Source organism: Helianthus annuus, chromosome 9 (genome assembly GCF_002127325.2).
Source record: "Helianthus annuus cultivar XRQ/B chromosome 9, HanXRQr2.0-SUNRISE, whole genome shotgun sequence".
Taxonomy (NCBI): domain Eukaryota; kingdom Viridiplantae; phylum Streptophyta; class Magnoliopsida; order Asterales; family Asteraceae; genus Helianthus; species Helianthus annuus.
The window spans coordinates 161,425,665-161,447,111 of record NC_035441.2 but is presented as its reverse complement, the minus strand read 5'-3'; the positions used below and the strand labels follow the sequence as shown (position 1 = coordinate 161,447,111).

The following is a 21,447-nucleotide window of genomic DNA, read 5'->3' as shown; positions in this document are numbered from 1 at the left end:
GTACGTGCTAAATTTCGGGACGCAATTTCTTTCAACTTGGGGATGATGTGACAACCGTATTTCAGAACCTATCATTGTGTTTAATGTAACGTGTATGAACTCTATGTGACTAATTGATGTGTTGGTTTTATGAATGAATGTTACATGCTATGTCATTATGTTATGTGATTGTATGTATTGTATGTGTATATGCTATGTAGTCGCACAACACAACACAACCCAACCGCACAACACTTGGCTGGTCGCACAAGCCCATTCGGGCCACACTCTTGTACTCGAACCATAAGGGCAGCCCATGAAGGGTTCGGCCCACTCCCTTAGTTTGAATAACACATAGGGTGTTAGTATAAATCCCACACTTTATCAAGTCACACAAAGTTTACAAAACCCTAAATCTCCATCCCTCCCTCTCAACTTGACGGCAAACACCCCCTGCCCATCGAAGACCTTCTTATTCGGATCATTCTCATTCTACCCTCCCTACCGGTTAGTGTCATATCATTGTTTGATTGTTGTTATCATTGATGCTTGTTGTATGTTTTAATATATGCTATTCGAGATTTGGATGTTAAAGTGTTATGATGAACAAGCTGTCCAATCACCATAGGAGTAATGAATGCTTTGATGTTGGTCTGGATGTTTATGTAAATTGGATTTCATGTTAATGATCTAGGACCAAAGAGATGTTAATCGGCTATCATGTTCTGATTTCGGATTGTTTGCATGATGATTTTGAAAGCTGTAATCTGATAGTTTAAATGTTCTAAGATGTTGTTTATGTTTGGAATATGGCTAGGGTTCATAAGAAATTAATTGATAAAATCATGATTGATCAATAATAGTACACATGGAAATTGTTGATGTTCTAATTGATTTCGTGTAAAAAGGAAACTGTTGAATGATTAAAACCGGTTGCTTGAAATTAGGGAATTAGGTAACCAATCGCACAAGTCACACAAAACATGATTCGCACAAGCTTGAACCAAACGAAACCCGTTTTGTGTAAGGGGACTAATCGCACAAGTTGGGCACAAACACATAAAGCACAGGGTACTGTTTAGTTATGCATGATCGCACAAGACTTGTGGATCGCACAAGACAGTGCTGATCGCACAAGGTTTGGGCCACACACAACAGTTGGACTTCATATATGTGTTTGGGCCGAAAGGCCAACCCAATCGCACAAGTCTTATTGAATCGCACAAGATTAAATGGATCGCACAATTTGACTCATGCTTAATTGTTGGGTCGTACACATGATGGACTGTTTATGTTATTTGGGTCGGGTATGTTCGGATCGCACAACCCGTTGTGAGTCGCACAAGGATGTGCTGGACGCACAACAGGTTGGGCCGGATACAATTGGACTTCAATTGGTGATTCGCACAAGGCTGTTGGGCCAATAGACTTGTGCGAGCCCAATCACCTGAGTCGCACAATTTGGGCATTTTGTGTGTACTTGACTGTTAACGTGATTATACGTGTTTGCCATGATCATTACGTGTTGTAACCTGTTAGGCTGTGTGAAACTTATGTGCACTACTTGAACCTAGACCTGACTTGTATGGTAACCATGATAGGACGTGGTTGACCACATATAGCACAAGTGACTTTTTCGTGTATCTGCCGAGCAAACCAAGGTGAGTTCACACTCTTAAGGCATGGGATTCCGGTGAATTGGTAATGGGATTAAATAGCTAAGACGGAACTTGTACTTTCGCCACTACTAGACTACTTACCTCCGTCCTCAGATTGGGAAGGACGCCAGCGTTAAACCTACGTACTCGCTACGTACCACTGTCCTCGGTTTGGGAAGGGCACCTGCGCTAAACCTACGTGTTCTTATACGTACCTCCGTCCTCAGATTGGGAAGGACGCTTGTATTCATATACATACCTCTGTCCTCGGATTGGGAAGGACACCAATATATGCATCTAGTCTAGTGGTTTATAACATGGGGTAGCCCCCACTGATCATGGTTTGGAAAACAAGGAAAGTTTGTTTACCATAGTTGCAAACAAACTCTTAGTTTTTGAGAAACTACTTTAAAACAAACACCTCCTGTGAACTCGCTCAACTTTATTGTTAACTCTTTGTTACATGCCTTGCAGGACGTTAGGTATCTATGGAGCTTGCATGGGAGTGGGAAGAGTCGTTGTGGGACATGGACAGCTGTGTGCCATGCTAAACATTTGAAACGTTTAACATATGATTTGGTTTTAAACATTATGCTTCCGCTTGCAACTTAAACTATGTTTTGTTTGAACACCAATTGTATTGTGTTGGATTTTATAACTTATTTACATGCTTGTTCAATATGATTGGTGGCTGGATCCTGGTCAGTCACGCCTCCTAGCGGTGATACTCCGCATGTGGATTTTGGGGGTGTGACAGTTAAATTGAAAAGTTGAAAAACTTTGGGTTAAAACTAAAAATGTCAAAGGGTTTAAAATGAGAAACATAAAAACCTTTGGGTTAAAACTTAAAAATGCAATTTTTTTTTATTTTTTATATTTTTAGCTTTTGATTTTTTTTATTAAAAATGTTTCTACATGTATTTATAAGAAAAAGCGTCAAAAAAAATTTAGAAAAAAAATAATTTTTAACATGTTAAATATAATTTTTAAAGGTGTTTACTGGTTATCTACTTTTTTTTTTTTTTTAGTGTTTATAAGTGAACTCTCCCCTAGTACTGTAATATCCTGTCTATTTAAATATGGTGACACGTCATATTACATAATGGAAAATGGCCCACTTTGTTTGTATGTTTTTGGGCCCTGGATAGATTGTCTTTCAAGCGACGATTTGGCCCGCAATTCACAAAAAGTTCCGGGTCCCCGGTAGCGTGCTATTTTCGAGCTTTTCAAGCCACTGTCGAGTTATAATTGGGTCACACCCTTAAGCCGACCAATTTAAAGGGTCCAAACTTATGTACAATGAACATTTTAATCTTGTTCTATTATATAAAAAAATATTCTTAAATTAACTTCAATTGAAGTTAACTAGCAATAAGACTCGCACGCATTGCGTTGCGGTACGTCACAAACTTCGAATGGATTAGTCCAAAAGTTATGTGACAAAAGGTTAGTCAATTTTAGTGAATTAGTTTGGACTTCGGACTTATTTATTGTTCGATCTGATTTATGTATTTTAAGTTACTTAATAAAGTTGAAAATTAGTATATTATATACGTTGGTTTTATATATGTTAGAAACAACTGAATAATTCTGTTAGAAACAAAATGTATTATAGAGAACCCTAAAAGTAAATTAAGAGAAATTGGCACTTTCAGTTTCCGTATATTCAGGTAAAAAATGCTAAAAATAGAAAGCCTAATTGGCTTTTATGTTCCTAGATCCATTTACTGTCGGTTTATGGCAGGCAAAGCAACAAAATCTACTTGTTTTATTTTAATCATAAATATTTTATATGTTGAATTTTATAATTCTTTGCTTTACATTTTATTTATTATTAATTATATATTTGGATCTAAAAAATATTAGAGAAATAATAGATTATATATATTTTAGTTTATTAATAATGCGCTTTTATAAACATTTAAAATCACATAATTCAACTTTTTTTGAAAATCACCCAAAGCTAAGAGTACAACCAACTAAGCTAAAACTTGTTGTTTATTTATAATGTTTAAATGAGATGTGATGGGTTAAACAAAACATTCAATTTTGGGCATTTAAGAAACCATGGGTGGGCTAATGAGGTAGTGGTGGAGTGGTTGTGAAAAGACTTGGTGTTTCTTGTAACTTAGGTTCGACTCCCACTCTCTCCATTATTTTCTGCGGCATCCAGGTGAAGGGTGAATACGGATGGCGACGGTTCGTTATCCGTATAGAATATTAGATTGTATCTTGTCTTATCCTATTCAATTTGAATCACTGACGGACCATTGGAGTATTATCGTGCCAGCAATGGAACCACCCGATCATATCCATCTCCACTAGGTATAAATTCTTATCTCACCACCAAAATACCACTAGGCTATAAAACATCGACATCATATTTCTGCAATAGAATATTAGATTGTATCTTGTCTTATCCTATTATATTTATTCCATAATGATTTTTTTTCTTTTTTGCTTTATTCAGTCTATATATGTGTTATGTTGATATGCTGCCGAATAGCGGCGTGTCGCACAATAGAAACCCTACCTGCACCACATACTCCTGTCAACCGGCCCTCCCAACTCCACCCGGCCAATCACCATGCCGCTTTCAAGCTGTTGACATCTTTTCCGGTGTTCTGAATCCTCTGTGTGCGATAACGTTAGGTGTAATCTGACATCTTTTCTGGTGTTGTGTCTCCCCGTGTCTCCGGCTTATATACACATAAATCCATGAACCGGCGAATCTTCTTGGAAAACATGACTCTCCTCCGTATGCCATAACGTTAGTTTAAGGTAACATGTTTGTTTGTTTTCTGGTTCCTTCTAATCTTAAAAGGGTTTATTTGCGGATTTGAATGTTTATCTAGACAACAAAAGGATCTAGAAATGTGCAAAAAAAAATATTTGAAGTTACAGTTATGTTTTTAGTCCTTATTACATTTAGCTGAGTGTTGTTTTATTAATAATTAAGAGCCAGGTTCTGTAGAGAAGAAGCTATACTCTAATTCCTAAAGTCGATGTAAGGATAGCGATGTTACCAAGATATATTCTTTGTGTTTTCTTTTATTTTAACTCATTTTTTCTACTTTTGTAAAACACATCTATTATCTAAGCCAAGGAACATATGCAATCTTTGTATATAGTTATGTATATACAAATCTCCTGTTTTATATACATTGAATCTTTTTATAATCATAAATGTAATCTTTCTTTGTTGACAAATTTCTTAACAGAAAAGAAAAAGATTGATGTGCTATTTATCTTTCCTGGGATCGGAGTATGGTATATTTATTTAAATCAGATCCACTGATGAACATTTCACTAGGTAGCTAAAAATTTTCTTGGTATCAACCGCATATGAAGATTATACTGGGGATTTACATATTCAAGGACACATAGAGGGATGGTCATAAATGGGTTGGGGGACACTAAAGTAAATCCATTTGACCATCCAAGAATAAGACTAAGCTCATGCATTGTCTGCAAAGTAGTTGTGGTACTTTTTGTGGCTCACCTACAAATGCTCCATGTCTGGAGTTGGAGGCACAGATAGTTTGATGTTTGGCATTGATTTATATATAATCTGAATCACACTTGTAACAAGTAATTAAATTGATTGGTAATGGTCGTTTTTTCTCAGTTGCTGGCAAGAGCCGTGAAGTTGCATTTTATCTATGAAGATTATACTGGGGATTTCCATATTAAAACACACATAGTGCTCGAGATGGTAAGGAACGCTTCAACAATAGGCGTTTAGGGGGATGATTCAGATGGTAGTATTCCACAGTGGGCAAAACTGTTTGATCATGCACAAAAGCCAATTTCAATTGTAGAGCTTGAACTTGAGCTTATCAAAGTCGCCGCCATCAACGTCGCCTCCTTGGCGCCCATGTCGTTGCTGCTGACATTGTGCGTGCTTTTCATGTGGTTGGAGGTGGCGCCGCCTTTCTATATATTATAGGAGCCGTTCCGAATTGGGATTGATTTTGGAACAAAGGAAGGCTTCTACAGCGTAGAACATGTGGTTGGAGGTGATGCCGTCTTTCTCACTGCAAGAAACAGCCACCTTTTGTCGCCGCTATTGCCTTGTTTTGTCGCCACTATTACCTTTTACCGGCGACCTGTCGCCGCTAACGGGTCGTCGCTATTGATGGGTCGCTATTGCCCTTTTTGTCGCCGCTATTGATGTCGTCGCCGCTATTGCCCTATAGCCGGAGTTTTGCCTGAAAAGAGATTGTTTCAGTGCTCCAAATGTGCCAAAATGTTGGCAATATCAACTGCTGTTCATCAAATATATGTAATCAATACAAAAAAAATAAACTCTGCAAATCATATATATAACATATGTTTGTAGGTCCCTTTTCTCGGAGGATCGAGAACAAACCTAAACCTTGTTATACTAACCCGCTAGCAAGTGCGGAATCCAAGCTAGTAGGCAAACCGGGATGAAGCAAGAACAAACACAAGAACACACAAGATTCAACGATTAACACCACTTGTATTAATGCGTAGAAAGTTTCCGGTTACAAGCACAATGTTTACAATCAGTTTGCAAACTCTCAAAGTGTATGTGTGTGTGTTTTCAGCAGAGTATCCTCTCTATCTCTCGGATGTGCTCTCTCTTGGTGTCTAGCCGAAATACAACACACTGCATGGGTATATATACCCATACACAGCAGGTCTTGGTCGAAGGATCCGATAGATGGTCCGAAGGATCATCTATCGATGACAACATGTTCGAATGATCAGCAATGACCTCGAAGGATGATCCTTCGAGGTCCAACAATTCGAAGCATATCTTTCGAGTACCTCGAAGGATCAACAGTATCCTTCGAGGCTATCCTTCGATTCAGACTAGCATATTACAAACAGATTGACCAAGTCAAACTAGGAGGATAGTTGACTTGGTCAACTTACAGACTAACTTAGGACATCGTTCACATACAGACCGAATACAGACAAAGTACAGACACAAGTGCACCAACAAACTCCCCCTTGGCTGTAGCTTTGTCTTTATCTTCTATAGTTGTAGACTCGTCTCGAACTTCGACGGTCTTTGGTCTTCGAGTTACCAAAACTCTGATGTCCTTTCAAGTCTTCAATGTCGGAGGATCTTCAAAGTCTTCACGTCTTGAAGGCAGAGAGTGTATCAACAAACTACCCGTATCATTTAGGAAGTGTGTTGACAAACTCCCCCTTAACATAAGCTCCACCTTGAGTTATGCTCGTGAAATACTTTAACTTTATGAAGTGAGATCCTTGTGGTGTTGATAATGGCCAGCGGCAACTCGATCATCTTCATCAGTTGAGTGCCTTCACGTTGTGTCTTCATCCCGAAGCTTGTCATCGACCATGTTCTCCTAGCCTTTAGAATCTGCACATGCAAGAAATCTAAACGCATAATGAGAACAACTGCTTGGAATATAGATAATCATAAACAAGTGACACACGAATGACCATGTCACAATCAAACACCGTCCGACAGTTTGAAAGTTTAATAAATTTGTCAATTTTAGACTTAACTTTCAAAACTTGCAAATTTCGACCGTTTATGAAGATTTAGTCAATTCGGTTTTCGTTCAGGTTTCAGGCAACGAAGACTCGAGTTCCAACATCGTACGATCGAAAATAAAGTAGAAAGAAAATCTTTTTGGCTTTTATAAAGTTTATATTAAAACACGGATTTTAGGCGTGTTTTTGAAATTAAAAGACAACAATTTAAAATCCTTTGAGTGTTATCAAACGACATCACCGCTAATGTCGTGCTGATATGCACCAAACGACGAAACTGTTTAAAAGAAAAACAATAAAAGTTAAGCAGTAAATAAATATTTACAGACATTCTTTTTGCGAGTTTCGAGGGTAAGAGAATCATATCAGTGTACGGTCATGCCAAAACACTCTTGTTGTTCAGTTAGTTAACATTAAGATAAGCATCCTATAACAATTATCGGTATTGTTGTCCACTTAAGCTCAACTTATCAGATGTAATCATGGCGAGGGGATACGTTAATGTATGATTTATACTTACCGACCGGTGTTCATCCACATCACGACACATTCCCGTATCAAGGTATGCACGAGGGTTCATCTTACCGGTGAGTATACCGATTATCATCTGTTTGACCGTATAAAATGTGAGATACTCACTTATTTTGATTTGAAAACAAGCCCTATGTGATATAATCACTTATTGATGAGGAACTTGATTTTCGTATGCATGAGGGCACAGGTGCAAGTCCGTGAACAGGTCAGTACTTCCGTACAGCAGAGAGACGAACTTGACACCCGGATAAATGTGATATTTTATCACTTATTTGATTTGGACATGTGATTGTTTATCACTTATTGAGGTCGAATGCAGTATGTAATATGTACACGTATGTATAGTATCATGGAAGATCTAGACTTGCGTCCCCGTTATTTTTCGGTAAAAGATACAACCATGATACCCAGATGATAAGCAGCATAAAGACCGAATATCTCAGAACCTCGGCAATCTATCAAACGAAATTTCGGTACTAAGACCATATGCCAATGAATGGTTCCCACCTGATCTTCAGTCGATTAAGATTTATATCACCCTGCACACTTTAAAATGATTGTGAGCCTACCGATACATCTTATATAGAGCTGCTTATCGTTTTACATTTAAGGTTTAAAAAGGTTTGGATAGACCACTGATGTACTATCATTTTCTCTTTTGCTCGCCAGGAAACTCATTTTTGTTTTTTTATTGTTTTTGTGTTTTTGAAATTTTTCGATGTTTTTGGATTTTCAGATTTTTGGATTTACTCCCCCTAAAATCAATAAACTAAGACAAATTTAAAAACACAAAGGTATTTACAAAAATGATTTTCCGATGTTGGTTTACTCTTGCTTGACCTTAATGCCATTTACCAATAATAAGAAGTCAAATCTAGATTTGTCAAAAGCTTTGGTAAATAAGTCGGCACGTTGGTCATCGGTGTGGACCTTAACAACATCGATTAGCCTTTTCTCAAAGCAATCACGTATGAAGTGATATTTGATTTCGATGTGTTTGGTCTTTGAATGCTGCACAGGATTTTTAGTAATATCTAAAGCAGCAGAATTATCAACGTAAATAGGAGTAGTTAGGAATTCAAAACCGTAGTCCCGCAATTGTTGTTGGATCCAAAGAACTTGTGAACAACAACTTGAGGCAGCAATGTATTCAGCTTCGCATGTTGATGTAGCTACACACGTCTGCTTCTTACACTGCCATGTGACTAGGCGATTTCCTAAAAACTGACATCCAGCCGTTGTGGATTTGCCGTCGATTTTGCATCCGCCAAAATCAGAATCACTGAATGCGACCAAGTCAAAGTTATTATCCCTAGGATACCACAGACCGGTGTCGGGGTAAGCCTTCAAATAACGAAAAATCCTTTTGACAGCTGCAAGATGTGAGGCCTTCGGATTAACTTGATATCTGGCAAGCAGGCACGTTGGGTACATTATATCTGGCCTTGATGCTGTGAGGTACATAAGGGATCCGATCATTGCGCGATAGTATGAAGGGCTAACAGGTTCACCCTTCAAGTCAGGAGTTATTCCGTGATTAGTGGGCAATGGGGTACCAATGGGCGTTGCATCGGACATCTGGAACCGGCTCAAGATGTCTCCAACATATTTAGTCTGATGGATGAATATCCCAGACTCCGTTTGTTGCACTTGTAGGCCCAAAAAGAAATTCATTTCCCCCATAGCACTCATCTCGAACTTATCCTGCATGATGCGCTCGAAATTCCTACACAAAACATCATTAGTAGAACCAAAAATAATATCATCAACATATACCTGTACCAGAAGAAGATCTCCATCTTGTTCTTTGATGAAGAGAGTACAATCGATAAGACCTCTTCGAAAACCATTCTCCAGCAGATATGTAGATAAGGTTGCATACCAAGCTCGTGGCGCTTGATGAAGACCATAAAGAGCTTTGTTGAGCAACCAAACCCGATCGGGATGGACAGGATCTTCAAAACCTGGAGGCTGTTCGACATATACCTCTTCTTCAACCACACCATGTAGAAATGCACTTTTGACGTCCATCTGGTAAACCTTGAATCCTTTGAATGAGGCATAAGCCAGAAAGATCCGAATAGCTTCCAGACGTGCAACTGGTGCATAGACTTCGTTATAGTCGATCCCCTCTATCTGACGAAAACCTTGAACGACTAAACGAGCTTTGTTCCGAATAACCACTCCACGGTCGTCTTTCTTGCATTTGAAGACCCATCGAGTGCCAATCTTCTTGTAGTTCTCAGGCTTTTCAACAAGCTTCCAAACACCAAGCTTGTGAAATTGCTGTAATTCTTCCTGCATGGCTTCAACCCAAGCACTATCTTTCAATGCTTCTTTCCACGACTTTGGTTCTTCTTGTGACACGTAACACGCGAAGGACCAGTCATTTTGTTGACCAGATTCTCTTATAGCTGAATACAAACCAGCATTCCGGTTGTTTCTCAGCTGATTACGCGTCTGCACACTGCGATGGACATCTCCTATTATGTTCTGCTGGGGATGGGTATCGTGAATCCTCATTTCAGGATTATCTGGCACACGAGCATTGATACCCAAATTATTCAGATTAAGATCAACAACCAACTCCACACCAGGAATGTGGGTAGAGGTGGATGCATTCCCTTCAGCAGTATCTATATTCTGCGTATGAGGTGTATCACCAGAGGCACCTTGAACAGGAGCAGCTGGAGCTGAAGATCCTTCGGCTGCATCATGATATTCATCATCTTCAGAAGAGTCATTATAATCAACAGCATCTTCATAAACCTCATTTGTCTGTACTTGTGTCTGTACTTTGTCTGTATTCGGTCTGTATGTGAACGATGTCCTAAGTTAGTCTGTAAGTTGACCAAGTCAACTATCCTCCTAGTTTGACTTGGTCAATCTGTTTGTAATATGCTAGTCTGAATCGAAGGATAGCCTCGAAGGATACTGTTGATCCTTCGAGGTACTCGAAAGATATGCTTCGAATTGTTGGACCTCGAAGGATCATCCTTCGAGGTCATTGCTGATCATTCGAACATGTTGTCATCGATAGATGATCCTTCGGACCATCTATCGGATCCTTCGACCAAGACCTGCTGTGTATGGGTATATATACCCATGCAGTGTGTTGTATTTCGGCTAGACACCAAGAGAGAGCACATCCGAGAGATAGAGAGGATACTCTGCTGAAAACACACACACACATACACTTTGAGAGTTTGCAAACTGATTGTAAACATTGTGCTTGTAACCGGAAACTTTCTACGCATTAATACAAGTGGTGTTAATCGTTGAATCTTGTGTGTTCTTGTGTTTGTTCTTGCTTCATCCCGGTTTGCCTACTAGCTTGGATTCCGCACTTGCTAGCGGGTTAGTATAACAAGGTTTAGGTTTGTTCTCGATCCTCCGAGAAAAGGGACCTACAATTGGTATCAGAGCCATGGTGCCCGATTTAGTAAAACTAACCGTTTACTAAGTCACATGTGCTCTAGATCTGTGATTTTTGTGTGTTTTTGTTCAAGATGTAAAAATGGTGAAAATGAGAAAAACTCAGATCTGGACCTGAATATCCAGATCTGTGCTAAAACGAGTGTTGGGTTTTATGTTTTTCTCCTAAATCTTCAAGTTTTCTTCATAAAAATCGTGTACGAGCGTTTTCATCAAATCTGCAAATTTTACACAGTAGCTGTGTTCTTGAAGTTCTTGATATCTTCATATTTCGAAAGATGTTAACAGTACCTTGAAGGATCAAAACTTTATTTCGAAAGGTCATGTTTGGTTTCGAAAGGTCATGTTGACAGCTTGATTTTTCGAAAGGTCAAGTTTTTGTTACGAAGGATCAATTATCTTCTAGAAAGATCAGCTTTGTTCACCCCAAATGTCTTCGAAAGGTCAACTTCATCTTGTTGTTCGAAGGGTCACCAAACAGAATCGAAAGATCAACAATTCGAAGGGTCACTCTTTCTTCTTTCGATTGATTCAGTTTTCGAAGGATAATTGGTCAATCAGTTATTGGTCAATCTGTGCGCTCACTTCTCAAAATTGTGCACCACCCAAGAAAATAAAGGGACATAGTGCACCGCCCAATTGTTACCAAACCGCCGACCTTTCGTACTTTGTTGCCCACATGTCGGACAAAGCACCGCCCAAGTAACAAATAATGTTTGATTGTTTATTGCTTGTGTACACTGCCCAAGGCAACACCCATTTGCACCGCCCACTTTCACAAATCATATGTATTCGAAAGATGCTTGGATAATTGCTGTGCACCTCAAAAGTAACCAATGAACTTGTTGTTTGTTGTTGGTATTCACGGCCCAAATAAGGATTCACGGCCCAGATCATTTCTGATTATAAGACTTTTACCAATTTCAACATAAGACAAATGCTTGTGATATCACCATGACATCACAATGATGATGTCATGGTGAGGTGTAAACGGGAATGGGTTTGTGGCGCTCCGTGCTTCGCGTGTCGAACTCTGGGGCGCACGACGGAGGAATGTCGTGACGTCGGGCTTGAGCCTGACCTAACCGTGTCAAAACCGAGTCGAACCGAGCCGAGTCGCGTCCACACAAGGTGTATCAAAGTGAAAATCTAGCGCCTAAAATTATATTTTGCTAGATTTCTCTATTGGGCCCTTTTGGTGTGAATTTTGGCAAAAAAAAAAAAAAAGGATCCATTGGAACAAAGGTTTTTGATGCAGAGTGGGGTCGGATATTTGCGGAGTTGATCTGAATCGCGCTCCTAATATCAAGGTCCAAATTCGTATGGGTTTGGGAGCGCGCGGGATGATTCGGAATGATGAAAACAGAAGATGATGAAAACTTGATGTTTGAAAAATTGTGGGGTAGTCACGGTTACCGATGCAATGGCAAAAATGGTAACGCGACTATTATGGGCCAAAAACAACACGATATGTTCGCTTCCGCGCATCAGTATTTATGATTGTTACCGGTTATTCGGAAATGTTCGAAAGGATTTTGTTTATTGTCATATTCTCGCATTTGAAGACGAACGTATGAACCTGGAACGTCTATACCGGTCCTAACGAGTTCACAAAGTCTTTGGTCTTTGGGGGGATACAAGTCAGATCCTACGGGGTACCAGGGGACGTTCTTATTCAACTAGATTATGCAAAGAAGAAAGTCATGTTCGTGAATTTTCGGAACCGAGAACATTCAATGAAGATTGATGACAGTTCCGCTCAGTGGAGGGAATTGGTGAACATTTGACGACAGTTTCTTTGAAGTGGAAAGAATCTGTTAAGGTTTAGAGATCTTACCAAAGAAATGGGGGGATAAAAATTTTCATATGTTGAATTTCTTCGGTAAAATTCTAAACGCAATCACAGGTGGTAGAGTTTGTGATTTTCTGGTGAGACAAGGGGGTTCTGCGTGGAATGTTTTGCACAGAAAAGTGCATTACTTGGTCGATTCCACAAAGACGGTTTACAGAAGATAGTTTACCAGAAATCTCTATCAATGTAGTATGCTTGAAGATCAAGACTTGATGCAGTTGTTATAGAATGGAACCCTTATCAAATGCCGGTTGGAGTATTGGAAGATCAGCGGAAGATCGGTCAATTGAGTCCTTTGAGGAAATTGCACAACACTCAACACGGATGCGCGTACTCTGAGGGGGAAGTTTTATACAATGAGCATCAAGATACTACTTACCTGGATCATCGGTCAAGGGGGAATTTGTTTACACAGAGAAAATGATTACTTGACTGAAGATCGATGATTGCAGTTGCATTTTTAGCATTCGACAGCAACGGACAAGGGGGAATTTGTTGATGCAGATTTTGTGTCCGATGCTTGTCGAATAGATTAGTTATTATTTTACGCTGAATTTGTAATAGTTAGTGAAACGGTCTATCGAACATGTATAGACCCGCTCGTTTGAAGTGGTCAAACGAGAGGGTTATTCGGTTGACCGTGTGTGTTTGCTAGACAAGTTATGGTTGTTTAATGTTGGTGTCGAAGGATAAGGCATCGAAGGATTGTGTATCCTTCGATGAGCTCGAAAGATATCCATCGAAGGATGGACCTCGAAGGATATGTGATCCTTCGAGGTATATGTGTATCTTTCGAAGACTGTCTGATCGATAGATGATGTTTCGATCAGACTGTCTGATCCTTCGACCGTGCAACCTGTGTTTGGTATAAATACCAGCACCTTGTCATTTGCAACACAAGAGTGAGAGCACAAGTGTGTGCAAGAGAGTGATAGGAGGTTTGAGACCTCACCGGGAGAAATCACCACTTGGTTTCTCCCCGGATGTATACTTCTTTGGTATTAGTTCGGTTATCACGTAATCGGGCCGACTTGTAATGTTTTACTACCGGATTAATGCAAAGTTGTTTGTTTATCATCTCTTTATCTCTTCCATCTTTGAACATGAACATGAAAATCACGGAATCGATCCCGAAACCCGGTCCTACAATGTTACATAAAGATGTTTTTTTACATAAAACTACAAATCTCATATATTTGATCAAACAAATCTCATATACTTAATCCATTCAAATCTACGGTGACGAAGAAGATGCTCCGGTGAAGATGAATGTGCTCCGGTGAAGATGCAGGTGCTCCGGTGAAGATGAAGGTGCTCCGGTGATGCTCCGGTGTAGACGCAGGTGGTCCAGTGACGAAGGAGAATGCTCCGGTGACGAAGGAGAATGCTCCGGTGACGGATTATTTGTGACGGCCGAGATGAACGTGCTCCGGTGACGGATTATTTGTGACGGCCGAGAAGAAGCATGACTTGTGTTTGTTTTGAAGAGAAGAATGAAATTGTATTTGAAGTTTGAGAAGATATTGTTTTGTTAGAAGATATAGGGTTGTTCTTGAGGATAAAAACAAGTAGTGGCGGACCCAGAAATTTTTTCATGGGGGTGCGAAGCATTTTTAAAAATTTTAGACCCCTAGGTATATAAGTAAAAAAAATCGGTTCGTATCGGGTCGGTTCGGGTCGGGTCATGTAAAACAAAAGAAATTGCACCATAGCGTCCCTACTCATGGTTCCTATCACAAACAAATTGATGCATAAGTTCATCACTCCATAACATAATGTTTAAATTCTAATTTTCAACCCTAGAAATCGTGTGTAATCACCTTAAAAATCATTTAAACAACATAATCACCCTAAAACAACCATAAACAACGTCAAAACACATGAAATTTCAAACCTATTTAAGAATTTTGTTACCCTTTGGTGTCGGCGGTGGTTCGCGGCTGCTGATGACGTGCTGTTGTGGTTGATGTTGTGTTCGATGATCGCTGGTAGGAGACAACCAAAGAGAGGAAGGGTGGGAGGAATTCTAAGGGACTGTTAGGCTTATTTTAATTATTATAGTTTGAACTTAGGTTGAGTTTGGTTAATGGGCTAATAATTAGTGGGCTAATTATTATGTTTAATGAAATAGTGGGTTAAGGTATTGGGTATTTGGGTTAAGTTGGGTGGTATAAGTTTATATAATTTAGGTAGTTTTTTTAATTAGAGTTTACTAAAAAAATTAAAATATAAATCGAAAACATTTTTTACCTAAGGTGTGTGGACGAAAAATTCCAAGGGGTGCGGATGAAAAAATTCAAGGGGTGCGGACGAAAAAATCCAAGGGGTGCAGACGGGATTTTCAACAGAAAATAGCACTAAAATTTTTTTCCCCGGGGATGCGCCTGCCCACCTTGGGCTTCATGTAAGTCCGCCCCTGAAAAGAAGACATGTGTTTGTTTCAGGAGAAGAAGATGACCCTTAGATCATTGCTTAATCAACGGCCAGCAGCAGACCTTGGAGTAGCACACGGATCGGAATCAATAGCGGCGACACTCCGACGCCGGTATTGCTCATTGTCGCCGGTATTTCCGGCGCCGCTAATACTGTATGTTTCTTGTAGTGCGATCTCCTCAAAGACGAGAGTGGGTTTGGAAGATCTCGGTTCTAGTAGAATTGTACTGCGCGTCGACGCCTTATCGCCAGAGCTCTCTAGGGAAGAGCTGGTCGAACATTGTACGCAAGAGCATGATTGAGGTAGACACAAGCATACGCTGATAGTAGTGATGATTGAGATGGCATAAAGAAACCCGGAAAGTTCAAGATGTCCTGTTAGATAACATAGATGCTTCTCCTACTGTTCACCATGAATCCCCACCATCAAAAGACGACCTGAGTGACGCCATAAATTCTAAACAACACGTACATACGGTGATGATGAGATCCAAAATCTCAAATTTGAACAAGATAATCCGTGGAGCCTGAGTATGGAGTTAGGCTATACCCCACATGGTTGTGTCCTTTATTCCTAAGAATCATAATGACTCAAAACAACATATGGCTAAGAGGGTTTTGGGTAACGATTGTGTATGAAGATTATACTGGAGATTTCCATATGAGTTAAATATGACTTTAATCCTTGTGGTATAGCCTATGTAACGATTTTAGTCCAATACTTTGGAATTGACTTGTTTAGTCCCATAGGTTTTTTAATCACTTACAGAATACAATCCTCATTCAAATTTCTGTTTATTTTTCGTCAAAAGACCTAAATGCCTTTCATAATTAACCAACAAACCCTACCGCCACCCCCCCTCCTTTGAGGAATTTTTTGCAGGTTTAGGTCGTTTGGAACTCAAATGATCACTTCTAGGTGGTCATGAACAATGAAAGCATCGACGGTTTGGAACTCAAATGATCACTTCTAGGTGGTCATGAACAATGAAAGCATCGACATTCATGATAAAATACTCAAAAACCTGCAAAAGCTGCAACAATTCTGAAACATTCCTTTTGTAGCCTAATGCCGCTGTTTTAAACCCCTACTTAAAGAATGTCCCTGTTTCGTTCCAATATGTTAAGGAACGTCGCTGTTTCGTTCCAATACTTACATGAATGTTGCTTAAGGGTTTGCATACTTTAATAAACATCGTTGTATTGTTTATATACTTTCAGAACGTCGCTAATTGAATGATACTTTAATAAACATTGCTGTTTGGTTTTGATACGTTAATAAACATCGCTGATTGATACTAATATGTTAGTAAACATCGCTGTTTGGTTTCGATACATTAATAAACATCGCTGATTCATACTATTTTGAACTGATACATCACTGATTCATGTGATCTGCCAGAAAGCGATAACTTATTAAATTTCATTTGGTGAACTTAATTCAAAGCTTGTGAAGATCCATGTTTGCACCGGAGAACAATATGAAATCCCCTTGTATTCTTTAAAGTTATATTATGGTTTGAAAAACCCATGTGATGATCCACATGATTTTCTGAGAAAAGTGTTAATATTTACAATGTCTGAATAAATAATAGGTAGGCATTTAACTGGAATACTTGCAGGAATACTTCTTACTTCACATGAAAGCAAAAATCGGGATTGTTTTGTTTCAACACGACGTTTTTCTTAGCTTTAAAATTCCAGGTACCTATTGGCGATGGTACGTGGAAGAGAACTTGTGGCCGTTTTCTGTAGGTGCTGAGCATCACAGACGAATTTCCCTCCAAGTTACCGCATTTTAATACAGGAAGATCTCATAAGCAACTTGGAGATGACAACGTGTTAATTAGAGCTTCGACCTTTGATAGTAAAAAATTGATTAGTTATTTCCTCATTTCATTTTCGTTGTTCATTGTACCCCTAGTTCGTGTCAACTCCTCTATTAATGTTGTACAAATCCACAACGGTGTAGTCTAGTATTGTATTTTATTGGTTTGTGTAATAATTAAAATTTGAGTTGAAAAACACTATACCTTCATTTATACCTTCTACATTTAAAATTATAAGATGAACAATATATCTGCAATTGTTTTCTAACAAAAATAATTAAAAAAATTGTAAATTAAAAAGAAATAACTGGTTCCATGCCCTATAAATAGTACCACCCACATTTCCCGTTAGTCAGTTCTTAAATCAAAGCAATTACTAATAAAATATGGGTGGTGGTTATAATCCAAGTGGTGTAGTTGGAACGTCGAACCGTAGTCCATCGTTGGGTCGGCGTTCTATGCCTTCTCTGTCAAATAATCGACCTGTTGCAGTCTACTGTTGGTGCACTTGTGTCTGTACTTTGTCTGTATTCGGTCTGTATGTAAACGATGTTTCCAAATCAGTCTGTAAGTTGACCAAGTCAACTATCCTCCTAGTTTGACTTGGACAACATGATGTTTGTCTGGATCGAAGGATAGCCTCGAAGGATACGCATCATCCTTCGAGGTGCTCGAAAGATATGGTTCGACCATTAGACATCGAAGGATGATCCTTCGATGTCCACGCTGATCGTTCGAGCTCCCTGTCATCGATAGATGATCCTTCGGACCATCTATCGATCCTTCGACCAAGACCTGTTATGTATGGGTATAAATACCCATGCAGTGTGTTAGTGTTTGACAGATGCACACATAGAGAGTTAGAGAAACTCTGCTGAAAAACACACACACACATACTTTAGAGAGTTTGCAAACAGATTGTAAACCTTGTGCTTGTAACCGTAAACCTTCATACGTATTAATACAGTGGTGTTAATCGGTGAACTTTGTGTGTTCTTGTGTTTGTTCTTGCTTCATCCCGGTTTGCCTACTAGCTTGGATTCCGCACTCGCTAGTGGGTTAGTATAACAAGGTTTAGGTTTGTTCTCGATCCTCCGAGAAAAGGGACCTACAAGTGGTATCAGAGCCTCGCTCTTTACCTTGTTTAAAACCGGTTTGTTCAAGTTCTTGGTGTGTTTGGACACTTGGTTTAGTAACCGTTTTTGGTAGTTTTCTGCATAAAAACGCGTACTAAACCTATCGGGAGTGTTCGGGGTCGGTTTGGGTAACATAAAAATCGTTTTTGTGAAACCTTGATTTTTCCGGCTATATCTCCGGTGTGTTTCCGGTGACCAGTTCTTGAAGATAAGGTTGCTTATTTTGGCAAAAATTTTTTGAAAGTCAATTGTTTGGTGAAAAGTTGTTGCAGAACCATCCTTTCTGCCGAAAGTTGGTACATCAACACATCACCTTTTTCACCAACCCGTCGTACTTTGTGTCAGTGTGTCAGAGCTGTCGAAAGATATCCTTCGACATCGAAAGATATCCTTCGACATCTTTCGATCAAAGGCAGCTCGAAAGATAAGCATCCTTCGAGTAGTCTTTCGAAGTCTAAGGGTTATCCTTCGTAGTTGGAATCTTTTCGAAAGTTGGTTGTCCGAAAGATAAGGATACATCTCGAAAGATAAGGATCTTTCATTGTGAATCCTTCGAGATCAGTATTCGAAAGATATAAATCTTTCGAACATTGAATCTTTCGTGATAATCAGTCGAAAGATAAGGATCTTTCATTGAGAATCTTTCGAAGACTATTGCTCGAAACTCAACAGTAATCTTTCGATCACTGTTGATCCTTCGAACAAGTCTTGATCTTTCGATCAGATTGTATCTTTCAATTGTTGTCTGTTTGTTGTTAACAGTTTGTGGTGTGTAGGTTATTTGTTAATTTTTGATCACAATGAGTTGCACAAGTCCTTGGGATTGGAGTACGGATCCACAACCAGATCTGAAACAGATGTCGATGGCTGAATATATGACGAGTGCCATTCCAAAACAACAACAATCAATAAGTTCGTGTCAATGGGCTTTGGTATCCAATCAAAGTCAAAGTCTTCAGAATCTTCTGATTAGTGAGAGTGAAACAGGCAGTAACAATCGTCCACCAAAGCTGAACCACATGAACGATTTTCCGTCATGGAAAGGCCGCTTTCACACATATGTTCAAGGACAAAGCACCGACCTTTGGATGTGTTTTGTCAATGCATTCAATGAAAGTCTTGAAAGTAGAGCATCCACTTCAGAAGGTTACGCCAATATGCTTGAAAATGACAAGAAGGCTTATGAATTGGAGAAAAAGGCATATGCCATACTTACTCAAGCACTCAACAAAGACATCTACCATCAGTTTTCATATTGCAAGACCACGAAAGCATTGTGGGATGCCTTAGTTGCTAGAGGAGAAGGCAATGCAGCCGCTCGAAAGTCTAGGCATGATTTGTTGAAGAAAGAATTTGAATCTTTTCAGTTTTTGGAAAACGAGACTCTGAATGATATGACCACACGTTTCTATCATTTGATTAGTGAAATGTGTGCTTATGGGGTGGCAGCTACTCAACAAGACATGGTGAACAGGTTTGCTGACGCCCTACCCCCAAAATGGAGTTCGTTTATTGAGCTGTTGAAGCATACTAAAGCTCTAGATGAGATTAACATCTATGAGTTCATTCAGAAGCTGGAACATAAAAATGATGAAGAAATTAGGAAAGCAAGGCGTGCTCCAGCTCCTCAAAATACAGAAATGTATTTGCCTGGTTTTGGTCCTTCAGCTAGTTCTGTTCAGCAACCGAAGCTTCAAACTGCTTTTGTGTCCAATACAAGTTCCTTTCCATTTCCTCAATCAACAGCTGCTCCACCACAACCTCAATTCGATCCGAGGTCCTATATTCCTGTTCCAACACAGCCACAACCACAACCTCAACAACAACAACAGCAAGCTCACTATACAAGCAATCCTCAACCTCAATCCCAAAGTCATCATACAATCCGAGTCGACAACTCAAATCTTTCACACCTTAGTATTGAAGTTGCTAAGGAACATATGGAAATTATCAACACCATGGTCAGTGCTTACTGTGGTTTGGTAGCTGGTCAGCTTGGAAACATCAACATGACCAATGAAGATTATGATCAGATCGACAAGGAAGAAATGGAGTTGATGGATATTAAATGGGCTTTTGCTAGTGCGGTTAGAAGGGCAAAAGATTTCATGGCGAGAACTGGAAGAACTTCGTTGGAAGGAAAGAAAAACACGAAGTATGGGTTTGATATTAATGCCGTCACGTGCTTTAATTGTGGCGAGAAAGGGCACTTTAAACGTGAGTGCACTCGACCAACAAAACACGGCAATCACAACCCGTTCAGAAACCAGACTAATGCGAATGCCCAACAAGAAAACCGTGAACGGAGGATGGTGGCAGTGAATAACAATCAGGGACAGCCTGGAGCTACCAATCACAATCGGGCTTTGGCTGTTCAAGCTGATGAAGGATGTGACTGGTCAGTGCAGTTTGGTGAAGGTGATCAAGGAAGTGGAACTGCATTGTATGCTAAAGTCATCGAGCAGGTTCATAAAGAAGAATCTTCTGGGAGCGATGACAGTTCTGGTTATTCGGGCAGTTCGGATGAAGAAGGCTCTGTTTCTGGGGATAATCACTCAGAGCCTGATGTGAATGAAGAAGGAGATGATGATATACAGGAGCTACTGAATGAAGCTGATGAGCTTAAATGTCAGAAATCAATTCTGATTAGGAAGGCTGCTGATACATCAATGGAAATGGAAAAGCTATTCTCTGAAGATGGAGCTTTTTCTTTTCAAACTGCCTTTATGGCAAATGGTTCAGCCTCTACTAGTCAGGTAACTTCTGAACCTCCTGCTCCTAGTATTTGTAAATCATGTGCAGAGATGAAGCTTGAATCAGAAAAGCTTCATAGTCATAATCAGAATTTGGTTATTGAACTGTCAAAATGCCAAGAGGCAAACATGGCTTTAACCCGGAATGAAAAAGAATTTAAATCTGTAATAGAAACATTAAAGAAAAATGTGTCCGAGGTTAACAAAGTAGTTTACCACAAACAAGTAAGTATAAATGAGTACATTAACCTTGTGGAAGAAACTAAGAAGCAATTAGCCATTGCCCAATGCAAGCATGATGCGATCAAACAGAAATTGGATAGTTATTCTAACTCCCGA

General features: G+C 39.4%; 1 long non-coding RNA gene across 1 annotated transcript; it reads left to right on the top strand.

Moving 5' to 3' along the window:
- The first annotated feature begins 4,113 nt into the window (after window positions 1-4,113).
- LOC110874859 lies at window positions 4,114-5,963 on the top strand. The gene is made up of 2 exons (XR_002556276.1): window positions 4,114-4,418; window positions 5,266-5,963. It is a non-coding gene; the product is annotated as an uncharacterized LOC110874859 (long non-coding RNA).
- The last annotated feature ends 15,484 nt before the right edge of the window (window positions 5,964-21,447 follow it).